This window comes from Bison bison, unplaced genomic scaffold (assembly GCF_000754665.1).
Source record: "Bison bison bison isolate TAMUID 2011002044 unplaced genomic scaffold, Bison_UMD1.0 scf7180017864473, whole genome shotgun sequence".
NCBI classification, from domain to species: Eukaryota; Metazoa; Chordata; class Mammalia; order Artiodactyla; family Bovidae; genus Bison; species Bison bison.
This window is the reverse complement of record NW_011495034.1, coordinates 12,267,226-12,280,617: the sequence shown is the minus strand read 5'-3', so window position 1 is coordinate 12,280,617 and position 13,392 is coordinate 12,267,226. Positions and strand designations below refer to the sequence as shown.

The window sequence follows — 13,392 nt, the reverse complement described above, 5'->3', positions numbered from 1 at the left end:
ATATTCAAAAGCAGAGACATTACTTTGCCAACACAGGTCTGTCTAGTCAAGGCTATGGTTTTTCCTGTGGTCATGTATTGATGTGAGAGTTGGACTGTGAAGAAGGCTGAGTGCCGAAGAATTGATGCTTTTGAACTGTGGTGTTGGAGAAAACTCTTGAGAGTCCCTTGGACTGCAAGGAGATCCAACCAGTCCATTCTGAAGGAGATCAGCCCTGGGATTTCTTTGGAAGGACTGATGCTAAAGCTGAAACTCCAGTACTTTGGCTACCCCATGCGAAGAGTTGACTCATTGGAAAAGACTCTGATGCTGGGAGGGATTAGGGGCAGGAGGAGAAGGGGACGACAGAGGATGAGATGGCTGGATGGCATCACTGACTCGATGAACATGAGTCTGAGTGAACTCCGGGAGTTGGTGATGGACAGGGAGGCCTGGCGTGCTGCTGTTCATGGGGTCACAAAGAGTTGGACACGACTGAGCGACTGAACTGAACTGAACTGATAGACCCAAGGCCATTCACAATTTTAGTTTCCTCACAGGCAAAATAAAGGGGTTGAATGATGTCTTTACTTAGCTGACTCATGGTTTGACACTCCATGTGACTAACAGTGAGACTTTTGTGTAGTAGTCGGGGGAGACACACAGGGAACTAAGGGCATGGCGCCTAGAGTGATTAGCATTTGTTGATTGATGGACTAACTTGAGACCCACTGCAATCACCTAGGTGTCTCTGTTGCCTTGTTTGGAATTGGCTGGTGCAGGGCCAAGATTTCAGAGCTGACTGTTGTTATGCCAGTGACTGCAGTAGCTTCCCCTCCATTATATTGAGATATTATTGACAGACAACAATTGTGTTGTCTTTCAGTAGTGTCTGACTCTTTGTGACCCCATGAACTGTAGCCCACCAGGCTTTTCGGTCCATGGAATTCTCCAGGCAAGAATACTGGAGTGGATTGCCGTTCTCTTCTCTAGAGGGACTTCCCAACCCAGGGATCAAACCCTGGTCTCCTGCATCTCAGGCAGATTCTTGACCATTTCAGCTCTAGGGAAGTCCTTAAGGTTCAAGATGTATTGATACTTTTGAACTGAGGTGTTGGAGAAGCCTCTTGAGCATCCCTTGGAGTTCAAGGAGATCCAAACAATCAATCCTCAAGGAAATTAGTCCTGAATAGTCATTGGAAGGACTGATGCTGAAGCTGAAGCTCTAATACTTTGGCCACCTGATGCAAAGAACTGTCTCACTGGAAAAGACGCTGATGCTGAGAAAGATTGAAGACAGGAGAAGGGGATGACAGAGGATGAGATGGTTGGATGGCATCACCGACTCAATGGACATGAGTTTAAGCAATCTCTGGGAGATGGTGAAGGACAGGGAGACCTGGTGTGCTGCAGTCCATGGGGTCGAAAAGAGTCAGACATGACTGAGCGACTAAATTCAACTGAAGATGTATGTGACAAATTAATGTGCATATAACTTGCAAAATGATGACTTCAGTAAAGTTATTTACCACATCCATCATATCATATGGATTGTATATGTGTGTGTGTGGTAAAAACACTTAAGATCTACTCTCTTAGCAACTTTCAAGGATACAACACGATGTTGTTGACTAGAGTCACCACCTGTACTGCAGTTCTTAAGGCAGTGCTTCTCAAACTTAAACACACATTTGCATCACCTGGGGAGGACAGTTTGCCCTTCATATCCCTGGGTTCAGCATCTTTGGATTCAACCAACCATGAGGATGCAGAACCCACTCATCAGAGGCCAACTGTACACAGCACACTTTTATATAAGTGACTTGAGCATCCAAGGATTTTGGTATCTGCAGAGGTCTTGGAATCAATCCTATGGACACTGGGGAACAACTGTAGCAGAGCTTAGAGAGTCTAGATTTGTGATTTTCAAAGTAGGGCTCACAGACAGACATGAGTAGAGAGGGCCATCGTGGGCTGAGGAATAACTCTATGGGGGAAATAAAGTATAATCCCATAGACTTGAATTTTTATATTCTAACAAATGCTGCTTGTTGTTGGAGGTTCCTACTGGGAGATTTGGTTGTCATGCATTGTTATTGTAATTATGTGAAGTGTATTCATTCACTCAACACCTACTGTTGCCAGGCATTGGTCTAGACACTGGGAGTACATCTGAACAAAACAAACAACTGGAAACTCCCTGCTTTCCTGGAACTCATATTTAATAAGGAAAATGTTGTAAACAGAACAAGATACACACATAGTTGGAATTCCTACACTTAAGCACACTTTTTAAAATCATATATCAATTTTTCTTCAGCTGCTTGCTGTTTGTAATGCTATTCTTGTCTTTTAATTATAAACTGATATTAGCTTAGCTTAAATTAATTATCAATTTAATTTTGGCCTGTTGTGGGTATCCAAGGGAGGTAGTTTGCACATATGTTTGCACCAGTGGTATCTGCTGCTGCTGCTGCTAAGTTGCTTCAGTTGTGTCCGACTCTGTACGACCCCATAGACAACAGCCCATTAGGCTCCTCTGTCCCTGGGATTCTACAGGCAAGAACACTGGAGTGGGTTGCCATTTCCTTCTCCAATGCATGAAAGTAAAAAGTGAAAGTGAAGTTGCTCAGTCGTGTCCGACTCTTATGACCCCATGGACTGCAGCCTACCAGGCTCCTCTGTCCATGGATTTTCCAGGCAAGAGTACTGGAATGGGGTGCCATTGCCTTCTCCGAGTGGTATCTGAGGCCTATACATTTTCATTAGCTGGACTCCCAGACATGCAGGCATTTGAGACTCAATTATGAATCATCCACATTCCAGCTATCAGCTTAGTGTAATTAGAACAGATTAACTGGTGACCAGCAGCAGTGTGATGAAAAGTCACAGATGACAGACCTGTCCCTCAATTGGATTAAAGAAAAATCAAAAACTTGGAGCAAATCACAGGTTTCCATGAGCATCATCAGCAACAATCCTAAAGCAGATTTACCTAATCTCTTATCACCAAGTCCTTTTTCCTCAGAAGGAAGAAATGGATAGGGTAAGGGGACCATAATTCTGCAAGTTCACTGCATCCTTCTCAGGGAGAATCACCTGGAGGTTGAAATTCATGAGAATGCCTGCTGTAATCAAAGATTCCTACCACCTGGAGTCTTACAATTATTATTATATACAAGAGTCATGAGTTTTCTGTTGGGTTGATGATTTCATTAGACTTGTGCTTCCTTAGTTTCTGCTTCTCTGTTCTCTCTCTTGCCATCAGGGGAGCACTCACAGACACAGGCAGCTTGATTCCCTTCTTTCAGACAAGAGCAGGGTTTCTTTCCAAGTTTGGACATTGTAAGATGTTGGATGCTTACCCTACTTGGGCTCAGTTCAAACAGAAAAGTGAGAGATGCTGTCCTGGTAGAAGTTAGGATGTCAGACTGACAAGTGCCACGTAGCTTTTTTCACTTTGAAATACCTGATCTTTTTCAAATATTCTGCAATAAGTGCGTACTATTTTCATTATTTTAAAGTATTTTTAAATAAAATAAATGATTTGTTGAGGATGTTTGACTTAGTATGGTCACTGTGTTAGGAAAAGAAGTGAGGTGAAATTTTTAATAACTGTTTGCTTCCTTTTGGCTAAAAAAGGAGAAACAAAATTATCTTTTTTATTACAGAAAATTGATTAAGTGCCCATTACCCTAGGAAACGTGTAACTGGACCTGGTTTTTTACTTTATGTGATTTAGAAAAGGTCTCCTCTCTTCTCAGAGCTCTGAGAAATGTCATTTTAATTTTTATACTTCTGGAAGGGAAAGCCCAACTCCAAACCCCTTTCCTAAAATTCCCAGGTATTTTCTAGTTCATAGAGTAGACCAGAGTGGCTTAGACCAAAGTTGGCTGGTAGAAAAGGACAGCACAGACCCCAAGGGGCTTCACCTGCAGTACAGGTCGATGGCCACTGGTGAGCGCGCGAGAGAGCAGTGGCTGCAAGCCCCCACTGGCCACACTGCCAGTGTCTCCTTGTTACAAAGGCAGAACTCACCCACTGTGAATTGAATTACCCCCACATTTCTAGACCACTCCACAGAGAGAGGAGAACTCAAAAGGAAGGAAGTATAGCTAAATACTCCTCAGAAGGCGTATGAGCTACACTCTGCTAAAATTTAACCATTAATAGGGAAAAGATAGCCATATTTGTACTCTACGCTGGTGAAATGAGTTTATTTGTTCTTATTTTTACCAGGCAAGATGAGGAGGCAATATTGCCTCAGCCAAGTTCTACAGAAAGATTAGGAGCCTGGATGTTTGTTGAGAAGATTCTGAATTAAGTTCTAGCAGCAAGCTTTAGTTATGTGTCCTCTGCACTGTAGATCACAGCTGCAAGTTTGAAGGACCTGTTTCCTGGGAGAAGTACTCAGGAGACCCATGGGTGGCGCAGGAAGTGATGACAGGGGAACGTGACAAATGAGCAAACATCCAGATGCGTCCCAGTATCAGGGACTTTCTGAGCTGAGGGACTAGTTTGGAGGTAGGAGAGGAGCTGCAGTTCTTGTTTGTTTGAAAGCCTTTTCTCTGGAGAGACGTGCCCTTAGTTCTTTCAAATATATTGGGAAGTTTCCACTTGCCCTGAAAGCCTTCCCAGACTAGGTGCTGCAGCGTCTGACAGGACCTCAGAGTCTTTCATCCTCTGAAACATGCTTTCCCAGATGCCATTTAGAGCACTGGAATGAAAAGCCCATCAACACAAATGTAAGCAAGAGTGAGAAGGAGGTTTGCTGGGGACAAAGAAGCCAAGTCATTCCTCACCTCCAATTTGCTTAAGGGTGCTGGATTAGTTTCTGAGACTACCACGGGTAGCTGAAAACAGCAAAATGTGTTCGCTCACAATTCTTATGAAACAGTACTCCACATAGTTAAAAAGCAAAACAAAACAAAACAAAACCCTGAAACCATGCCCCATAGTGTTAATAGAAATTAGTGACTAACAGAGACCCTGAGGCTTCTGAAAGTCTGTTTCCACCCAGTTTTGAACCAGGGACCTCTGGCATGTGAGGCGAACGTGATAACCACTACACTACAGAAACAAGGCCCATATGGTTTGTCTTTACAGAACAGTAGATAAGGGAACAGTTTATTTTTTAAAAACCGTCTGCCTGTAACACAACAAAACTGGCTTAAACTAGATAGAACAGACAGGGCTGACCTGCTTGCCAGTAGGTGACCTTTTGATGTCAAAGCCCCAAATTTCCCCACATTTTACACTAACTTCCCCCAGATTTGCATGTGTCCCATGAGAAGGCAATGGCACCCCACTCCAGTACTCTTGCCTGGAAAATCCCATGGATGGAGGAGCCTGGTGGGCTGCAGTCCATGGGGTCACTAGGAGTCGGACACGACTGAGCAACTTCACTTTCACTTTTCACTTTCATGCATTGGAGAAGGAAATGGCAACCCACTCCAGTGTTCTTGCCTAGAGAATCCCAGGGATGGGGGAGCCTGGTGGGCTGCCATCTATGGGGTCTCAGAGAGTCAGACACGACTGAAGCAACTTAGCAGCAGCAGTAGCAGCAGCATGAGGAAGCATGTAGTTCAGTTGCGCCTGTGCAGGAAGATGGTTATGTCACCTTTCCCCCCCTGCAGTCACTTTCCTCTCCACCTCTGACCATCCTATACTCCTCACCCATCAATGTCCCAAGTCCCCCATCTTCAGGGAGGCGGGTCTGAGATTGCTCTCCTATCTCCTCAGTTGGCTGCCTCATGAATAAACTCTCTGCTGCAAACATTGACGGCTTGGTGTTTGGCTTGCTACCTGTTGGGCCAAGGAAACTGGTTTGGTAACACTGGAGGCTAGAAGTTCAAAGCCAAGGTGTGAACAGGACTGTGCTCTCAAAATTTTAGGGAAGAGTCCTTCCTTGCCTCTTCCTTGCCTCTGGTGGTCATCAGCAGCCTTGGTCCTCCTTGGCCTGGAGATGCCCCACTCCAGTCTCTATCCCTGTTTTACACAGTATTCTTCCCTCTCGGCATTTCAGATCTTTCTCCTTATAGGGACACTAATTATTGGAGTAGGGCCCTTCCTAATCTAATATGATCTAATTTTAACTAATTACATCTGCAAGACCATACCTCTGGAGGGTGGACTTCTGAAACAAGATGTGAAATTCCAGGTGGACATCAATTTGGGGGAACACAAGTCAACCTAGTCAGCTAGTCAACCTAGTGGGGCTTCCCTGGTGGCTCAGATGGTAAAAGAATCTGCCTGCAATGCATGAGACCCAAGTTCCATCCCTGGGTTGGGAAGATCCTGTGGAGAAGGGAATGGCTACACACTCCAGTTTTCTTGCTTGGATAATACAATGGACAGAGGAGCCTCATGGGTTATAGTCCGAAGGGTCACAAAGAGTCAGACACAACTGAGTGACGAACACTAGTCAGCCTAGTACAGGAGCTTTACCTGCTTTGACTGTATTTGCTTCACTGCAGATGGTGACTGCAGCCGTGAAATTAAAAGACGCTTACTTCTTGGAAGGAAAGTTATGACCAACCTAGATAGCATATTCAAAAGCAGAGACATTACTTTGCCAACAAAGGTCTGTCTAGTCAAGGCTATGGTTTTTCCAGTGGTCATGTATGGATGTGAGAGTTGGACTGTGAAGAAGGCTGAGTGCCGAAGAATTGATGCTTTTGAACTGTGGTGTTGGAGAAGACTCTTGAGAGTCCCTTAGACTGCAAGGAGATCCAACCGGTGCATTCTAAAGGAGATCAGCCCTGGGATTTCTTTGGAAGGAATGATGCTAAAGCTGAAACTCCAGTACTTTGGCCACCTCATGCAAAGAGTTGACTCATTGGAAAAGACTCTAATGCTGGGAGGGATTGGGGGCAGGAGAAGAAGGGGATGACAGAGGATGAGATGGCTGGATGGCATCACTGACTCAATGGATGTGAGTCTGAGTGAACTCCGGGAGTTGGTGATAGACAGGGAGGCCTGGTGTGCTGTGATTCATGGGGTCGCAAAGAGTGGGACACGACTGAGCGACTGAACTGAACTGAATGTTCTTAATATGAAGAAGTATCAAGATAAAAAGAGGACTTCTCTTTTTTAATTGAAAGAAAACAATGTTTAATAATCTATTCCTACAAATATATGATTTAAATTTAGAAATCATAACAAATTAGATTTCAGTTTCCAACCTCAAAACTAGACATTTCCTTGTCTATTAGACCTGGAAAGATATCAATATTATACAAGAAACTGAACTTTTTAACTCTGCCCTCTAAATATAAAAGAGGATTTCTTATGACTTGGATTAGCACACAGCTGACAGGAGATTTTTTAATTTATTTTAAAAATAAACTTTTTCACTAGATGGGGTCATTCAAGGACAAAGATTACTCCTCATGAGGTTGAAATCCACTAACAAATCTTGTATGATTTCCAAACCAGCTGTTGACAACATTCTTAATATAGGAAGGAATATAATTACAAACAGCTCTTCTTCCAATCTGCCTTTACGTGTTCCTTTCAGCAAGTTCCCTGTAGAGTATCATGACTTACATCTATCTCCCATTCCCAACCTCAATCTCCTTCTTGTTGACAATGGTCTCTGGGACTCTGGGAAACTGAAAGGAGAAAATTCACACAAAATTATTGCTGACCTCTTTCTGTGGCATTCTTTAGAAAGAGCCTTCCTAAACATCTAAATCTGTATAAAGAATGAATCCAGAGGAAATGACAAATACTAGTTAATATATTAATGGTAGAAAGTACTATCTCCTCAAAGTGTAGAGATAAGGCAATCCACTATTGCCTATGTATCAGATATATAACCAGTACTCTCTTTTTTTTTTTTTTAGTGATTCACAATTTTCTTTTTTTTTTTTTATAGAAAATTATTTAATTAGTATACATGTGTTCCCCATCCTGAACCCTCCTCTCTCCTCCCTCCCCACACCATCCCTCTGGGTCATCCCAGTGCACCAGCCCCAAGCATCCAGCATCGTGCATTGAACCTTGACTGGCACCTCGTTTCATACATGACGTTTCACATGTTTCAATGCCATTCTCCCAAATCTTCCCACCCTCTCCCTCTCCCACAGAGTCCATAAGACTGTCCTATACATCAGTGTCTCTTTTGCTGTCTCGTATACAGGGTTATCGTTACCATCTTTCTAAATTCCATATATATGCGTTAGTATACTGTATTGTATAACCAGTACTCTTGCCTGGCAAATCCCATGGATGGAGGAGCCTGGTGGGCTGCAGTCCACGGGGTCGCTGGGAGTCGGACACGACAGAGTGACTTCACTTTCACTTTTCATTTTCATGCATTGGAGAAGGAAATGGCAACCCACTCCAGTGTTCTTGCCTGGAGAATCCCAGAGACGGCAGAGCCTGGTGGGCTGCCATCTCTGGGGTCTCACAGAGTCAGACACGACTGAAGTGACATAGCAGCAGCAGCAGCAGCAGATAAACAAGCTGAAACACATGGGTCATAAGCTACAAAACTATCTATTCAGTAATGAGAGAAAAATAAAGGTGTGCTTCCAAAAAATAGAGAGTAAAAGCCAAGTGGAGTAAGGATTTATTTATGCTTATTTATTTATATAAATACGCATATTTAAACAGAATACATTTACGGCTGTGGTTCACAATCTGTCCCTGTCTCTTTCAGTGCTTTGCCTAAGGTAGCCTGGTGAGAAACATCGCACGTCTGGATTGGATTCAAGAAGACTTTATAAACATCATCTATACCCAGAAGCCTCAACAATCTTTGAAGTCATACAAATGCCCTACGAGCTAAAGAATTGAAGCACAGAAAAATTTGTGAGGAAATTTGCAGTAAGCAAAACTGGTTACTGAATGTCTTCAATAGAAAATTATGCATTGTTCAGAGTACAGTCTTCTAGGCTATCTGATTTAAGCCTATCATTGCCTTGAAGCTATTTTACAACTCTTATAAGTTGTAGAAAACTGATAATGAGGTAAAATAATTGCTTACTGACAATTCTTGTTTATCCATATGAAATAAATTCTCACTAGTGGAGGTTTGGTTGACTTCTTTTCCCCACGAAGGAATAGCATTTTGAAACCACTTGCAAATTCATTTCAGTATTCCTGATTTATAAATGTGTTTGTTCTTTGGATTATCTTTTGAATTAGCTGTAACAGCTTTTCCAGTTCCCACATTTAATTAATGAGTTAAATAAAATCTTTGACACATGTTCACTTCATATTCATGAGTCATATTACTTAAAAAATTACCCTTTATAGATTTATGGAACAAAACATGCCACTACTTTCAGACTGAAGTCTTCAATTTTTACTGAAAATTAAATCTAGCTATTCAGTTCAGTTCAGTTCAGTCACTCAGTCTTGTCCGACTCTTTGCGACCCCATGAATCGAAGCACGCCAGGCCTCCCTGTCCATCACCAACTCCTGGAGTTCACTCAGACTCCATCCAACCATCTCATCCTCTGTCATCCCCTTCTCCTCCTGCCCTCAAGCCCTCCCAACATCAGAGTCTTTTCCAATGAGTCAACTCTTCACATAAGGTGGCTAAAGTACTGGAGTTTCAGCTTTAGCATCATTCCTTCCAAAGAACACCCAGGACTGATTGCCTTCAGAATGGACTGGTTGGATCTCCTTGCAGTCCAAGGGACTCTCAAGAGTTTTCTCCAACATCACAGTTCAAAAGCATCAATTCTTCGGCACTCAGCTATCTTCACAGTCCAACTCTCACATCCATACATGACCACAGGAAAAACCATAGCCTTGACTAGACGGACCTGTGTTGGCAAAGTAATGTCTCTGCTTTATTAGGTTAAATTTAAGTGAATTATATATTCTTGTTACGTACTCCTGGAATAGGGCTCTCATATGAAAGTATTAATCACTGCATATATGGACTGATAGTTCAAGGTTATTAAATGCACTCTTTTTCCACAGTAATCCTCATTTTTTAAGACTTCTGTCTGGAAAGCTTTCTAGAACAGCTCTTCTCCTGACCTAAGGAAAAACGAGGATATAGCCATAGGAAATGTGAATTCATTTGGTTTTGCTTTGTGAATTATTACATACATCAAAGCAAAGATTGACAGCAACATTATTCTAAAAATAACTAACAGCGTAATGACAATGCAATGGCTACTACATTCAAACAACCTAACAATTTACATTTTAAGTAAATCATTGGGCAGGGATGTAAGCTGCCCAGTTCCTTACCTAGAGGATGAGGATTAAAGTTCTACAAGACTAAAGTTCTAATTTCAGGTAACCCCTCATCTCCAGGGGCTTCCCTGGTGACTCAAGATGGTAATGCAGATCTACCTGCAATGCAGTAGATCTGGGTTTGATCCCTGGGTCCCAAAGAGCCCCTGGAAAAGGGAATGGCAACCCATTCCAGTATTCTTGCCTGGAGAATTCTATGTAATTCTAGTCCATGGACTAGAGGAGCCTGGCAGGCTATAGTCCATGGGGGCCAGAAAGAGTCAGACACGACTGAGCAACTAACATTTTCACTTTCCTCATCCCCACATACTCAGGCCCTGGACAAAATTGAGAAGACATTAGAGTATGCCTTTGCTATATTTTAGTTGTCAATTTCTGCCAACCCATTATGAGTACTCAACAGTCAGTACTCTCTAACCTGGTCAAGCAAGCCAAATGAATTCATATTTGCTATGGCTGTATCCCAGTTTTTCCTTAGCTCTGGAGCAGAGATGGTCTAGAAAACTTTCCAGGCAGAAGTCATAAAAAATGAGGAAACTGTGGAAAAACAGTGCATTTAATAACCTGCTGTCAGGAGAAGATTTTGAATAACTCTTTCACATTCAAATATTCATAATCTTACCTTTCCCAAGACGAAATTCATTTTATTTATTTATTTGGAGCTTTATTTTAAAAGTGAATTGCAACCCCTGAGTTTACAGTCAACTGATCTTTGACAAAGAGCAAAGGCAATAAATGGAGAAAGATAGTCCTCTCAGAAAATGGTGCTGAACAACAGGATATGCACATGCAAAATGTGGATCTAGATACAGACCTTAGAGCTCTCACAAAAATTAACTTAAAATGTGTCAAGATCTAAATGTAAAATGAAAACTACAAAACTCCTAGAAGAGAACATAGGAGAAAAATCTATGCGACCTTGAGGTTGGGTGATGACTTTTTTAGGTACCCCATCAAAAACATAATCCATCAGAGAAAAAATTTAAGAGTTGAACTTTGTTAAAAATTAAAACTTCCATCTTGAGAAAGACACTTTCAAGAGAATCAAATATAAGCCATAGGCTGGAAATATAAACCATAGCCCATACACATCTGATAAAGGACTTCTGTCCAAAATGTACAGAGAACTCTTGAAATTCAACAGTAAGAAACCAAACAACTCAATTTTAAAAATGGGAAAGAGATTCGAACAGAAATTTCACCAAAGAATACAGAAATGGTAAATAAGAGTATGAAAATATGCTCAACATTGTATAGTATCAGGGAAATGCAAATTAAAACAATAATGACATGCCACTCCACACCTATTAGAATTTAAAGTCCAAAACAGTGATAACACCAAATGCAGTTGGAAGTCTCATTCATCGCTGATGAGAAAGCAAAATGATAAGTCATTTTGGAAGACAGCTTGGCAGTGTTTTATAGGCTAAATATACCATATAACCCACAGGGGGCAATGGCACCCCACTCCAGTACTCTTGCCTGGAAAATCCCATGGACGGAGGAGCCTGGTGGGCTGCAGTCCATGGGGTCGCTGAGGGTCGGACACGACTGAGCGACTTCACTTTCACTTTTCACTTTCATGCATTGGAGAAGGAAATGGCAACCCACTCCAGTGTTCTTGCCTGGAGAATCCCAGGGACGGGGGAGCCTGGTGGGCTGCCGTCTATGGGGTCGCACAGAGTTGGACACCACTGAAGCGACTTAGCAGCAGCAGCAGCAGCATACCATATAACTGGGCAATTGCACTTCTAGATATTTATTCAAAAAAAGTTGAAAATATGTCCACACGAAAACCTGCACACAAAGGCTTACAGAAGAATCTTTTTATTCACAATTGCCAAAAACCTGGAAACAACCAAGTGTTCTTCAATAAGTGAATGGATGAACCGTGGTATATCCATACAATGGAATATTCAGTGATAAAAATAAGCCATAGAAATAAGCTATCAAGGCATATGGATAAATCCTACATGCACACTGTAAAGTTTCAGAAGCCAATCAGAAGAGGTTATATACAATATAATCACAACTATATGACACTTTGGAAAAGGCGATATCGTGGAGACGGTGAAAAGAACAGTGGTTGAGAAGGGTTTAGCAACAGGGAGGAATAAATAAATGGAGCACAGAAGATTTTTAGGGTGGTCAGACTATTGTGTTTAGTCCTGCAGTGGTGGGTGCCTGACACTATGTATTTGCCAAAACCCAGAGAGCTGTTCAGAGATGAACCCTATTGTAAACTACGTTGTGTAGTCGCCAAGTTATGCCCAACTCTTTTTTGACCCCATGGACTGTAGCCCGCCAGGCCCCTCTGTCCATGGAATTTCCCAAGCAAGAATACTGGAGTAGATTGTCATTTCCTGCTCCAGGGGATCTTCCTGACTCAGGGACCGAACTCAAGTCTCCCGTATTGCAGGCGTATTCTTTACTACTGAGCCAACAGAGAAGCCCCACTATAAACTACAGACTTTAGTAAAAATAATAGATCAGTATTGGCTCATCACTTACAAAGAATGTATCACACTAATGCAAGATGTTAATAGTAGGAGAAATTGTGTGCAGAGCTGGAATGAGAATGGGTATATTTTCTGTGCAGCTTTTCTGTAAACCCAAAGTTTCTCTAAAAACAAAATCTATTAAAAGAGAAATTCAAGCTGAGTAAAATGTGAATCATACTAGCTGTTCAAAAGTGTGAATCACTAGTTGTGAAATACTGACAGATGTTTTGGAATAAGCAATCCCCCATACATTGTTCATTCACATGAAATAGAAGCAAGCATTCCTCCTATCAGTAATGGGACCTTCCTGAGTACCATCAGTTCAGTTCAGTTCAGTCGCTCAGTCATGTCCAACTCTTTGTGACCCCATGAATAGCAGCACGCCAGGCCTCCCTGTCCATCACCAACTCCTAAAGTTCACTCAGACTCACATCCATCGAGTCAGTGATGCCATCCAGCCATCTCATCCTCTGTCATCCCCTTCTCCTCCTGCCCCCAATCCCTCCCAGCATTAGAGTCTTTTCCAATGAGTCAACTCTTCGCATGAGGTGGCCAAAGTACTGGAGTTTCAGCTTTAGCATCAGTCCTTCCAAAGAACACCCAGGACTGATCTCCTTCAGAATGGACTGGTTGGATCTCCTTGCAGTCCAAGGGACTCTCAAGAGTCTTCTCCAACACCACAGTTCCTGT

At 42.3% G+C, this 13,392-nt stretch overlaps 1 non-coding gene across 1 annotated transcript; it reads right to left on the bottom strand.

Annotated features, from left to right (window-relative positions):
- Positions 1-4,986: 4,986 nt before the first annotated feature.
- TRNAV-CAC lies at positions 4,987-5,059 on the bottom strand. The gene has a single exon. It is a non-coding gene; the product is annotated as a tRNA-Val (tRNA).
- Between the last annotated feature and the right edge of the window lie 8,333 nt (positions 5,060-13,392).